The following is a 2,351-nucleotide window of genomic DNA, read 5'->3' on the forward strand; positions in this document are numbered from 1 at the left end:
TAGTCACGTATATTGTACTAATTAGGAATATCGCGGCTACGTTCTACTCGCTTTAAAAGGATACTAATTATCAACTTCCAGCCTTAAAGTGGTTGATTTGGAAATCTTCAATCAACAGATTGTGCAATAGGTATGGAGGATGGTTGCGGCCATTACGTAAATATTAAAACGAAGATGCGAAGAGATGAAGATGCTGACCAGAGGTAGGCCTCATCCTTTCTGAAACAGTGTTTTATCAGAGTAAATATTATTCATAATAAAATGATGAAATTTAGGACAGCTCTCCTCACTCTCCCACCCGATATTAGAAAGTGACGTTTCTGGTTACACTTGAAATTGAATTCACAATATACATTCCTCAGTCGAAGTGAATTTGTGTTTAGCGTCCTGCATTCCTTATCCAAAGGTATCATATCGACAAATAAACATGCGCCTCACACGCTAAACCTATATTATGCTTTATGCATAATCATTTCTCAATATTCTGGTTGCAGACTTACACAATTATTCATGATCCAATCCTCCAAAATACAATCTAAGTGAACCTCTCAAGTTAGTTTACACGATTTTCAATGAATTATTTTGGGGTCTCCGCCCACTTGGATATAACATAAAATATCATTTGAATAAAATCAGTCTGTAGATTTGAAAAGTGTTCACTTTTGCATTTGACTATAGGTCAATTCGTCAAATTCTGTCACGCAAAGGTTACGAGATTCGTAAAATTAAAATTTTCGCTAAATGAGGTATTTTGTTATGAAACGGTGAACCTAAGTGCGCTCTTATAGCAAACAAATCATTAGAGCCTGTCAAAGTGTCCGAAATAAGGGGCAACCTGCAAAACCGTATTTATGCTAAACATAAAAAACCTACCTTCTCTGAGTTTTGAAAACTTAATCATCTTTAGAAGTGAATCACACTTTCTCATATAACAATAATTTACAATTTATAATACGGAAACAAATCAAATTGTTAGTTTAAAGAGAGAGGTTTGCCATACGTTTGACCCAATTGCCCGGTAGTCTCAGAAACGGGGTTGCTTCTGAGCTAATCAGAAATAGTATCCACAGATCACCGTCGAAATTTTAGCCTTCAAATCCATGTGTGTCCAGAATTATCCGCGTTTGATAGTTCAAATGACGTCTTGTCTTTTCTTGAGATACTGCCATATAGAGAAAAGACAAATAGAAATTTTCCCAGATTTTTTACAGGAATGATGCGATTTTTGATGCACTTGTGTTGAATAAATTCAACCTCGCAGTATAACCCCACAAAACTTCAAAATCAAACACCCAATATCAAAGAGATGATAAAAGAGGATTAAATAATTCTATGGTCGACATCACCAAATACAATAAATCTGAATCTTTTATCGTATGAAATTTGCTCAATTGTCCATAATGATAACAAAAACAGTTCTATAGTGTCAGTAGGTTGATTGAAAGTGGACCAGTTTGAAATGTCGGATGACCAGCCTTCGGCCTTCGAGCTACTAATGCTAAACTACGTATACATTCAGCCTCTGCCTGAGTTCCTTTAATGCTCACGGGGCGAAAAAATCATCCTTGCATATAAAGAATAATATATATTTCACTATTTAATTAATATATATAATTGTAGAACATAATAACATAATGATCAATATACTCTGCTCGATTCCTACATCTTTTAAAGGTACAGGTTCGCCATCAGTTTGACCAGCCGTACCTTAGTCTCAGAAATGGAATTTTCTTAGCTAATTAATAATAGTGTTCACAGCTCATCATCGAGATTTGATCTTCTAAAACACCGTGTATCCAGAATTATCTGCGTTTGAAAGTTAAAATGACGACAATTCTTTTCTCGACACTCTGCCATAGAGCGACGACATATAAAGAGGTAGAAAGTGAAAGAATGTTCGTACATTTCTAGTGCCTCTGAAGACTATTTACACACTTTTTACAAGACCCCTGAAAATGCCGAACGTGTCCCTTTAAACTTTGAAGATTGAAGAGGATTTTCTGGACGTGTCGACACAACAGAGTGGTTGCCATCCTCTCAACTTCTAAAACAACTTGTTATACAATCAAAGTATAAGTTGGATATTTGGACTACGAGATGTTCGCTCAATAGTCAACTTCATGTATCTGAGTTCTTTCATAAAGAGGTTTTTCTACCCTTTGTATTGCATAAAATACAATAAATGGTGTGGGACAAGATTTTGTAAAGAATGTCTGAAAGGAGAATATCACGGCAAGATGTTTGACGAGGGAAAATGCAGGAAATGTAATCAGGTAGGCAAGAACGGGATAGATAGGGTGGATAACATAATATAGAATAGAATAGAATAGAATAGAATAGAATAGAAAAAA

The sequence above is a fragment of the Lottia gigantea genome, assembly GCF_000327385.1.
Source record: "Lottia gigantea unplaced genomic scaffold LOTGIsca_1241, whole genome shotgun sequence".
Classification (NCBI taxonomy): domain Eukaryota; kingdom Metazoa; phylum Mollusca; class Gastropoda; family Lottiidae; genus Lottia; species Lottia gigantea.